Raw genomic sequence first — 528 nt, forward strand, 5'->3', positions numbered from 1 at the left:
CATAAAGTCGGGGTTGGGGGTGGTCCTGGGGGGAGGTGGAACTCCCGGGATATGTAGTGGCTTGGGGGGGCGTACCGTGCGGCGTGGGGGGATGAGCGTAGAGGAAGAGGAGGAGGAGGAGGAGGAGGAGGGTTTCCTGTAACTCCCGCTGCCGTCCTGCTCTACTTCCTGGGTGGGGCAGTCTCTGGCTGTCTCTGTGCTGCTGGCCGCGCCCTCGACCCCCCCGCCGCCCTGCTCCTGGTGGCCGAGGTGGAGGAGGTCAGAAAGGAGGTCAGACAGGAGGTCCTGGGTGGTCTCAGTGAGGGCGCAGGAGGTCAGAATCTCCGGCTGGTCCACTGCATTCTGGGAGACCCTTCGGGAATGTTCAACTTCCTCCTCTTCCTCCTCACCCCCTGTTGGGTTGATCCCCACTCGACCACCGAAGATGCTCTCCTCTGGGGAGGCCGTTGCCATGACACCCCACATGTCAGTCACGTTCGGAGGCCCTTTGCCAATCTCCTCAGACAATCCCTTGTTGTAGTAGGAATT

The sequence above is a fragment of the Nansenia antarctica genome (genome assembly GCF_963989245.1).
Source record: "Nansenia antarctica genome assembly, chromosome: 1".
Classification (NCBI taxonomy): Eukaryota; Metazoa; Chordata; class Actinopteri; order Argentiniformes; family Microstomatidae; genus Nansenia; species Nansenia antarctica.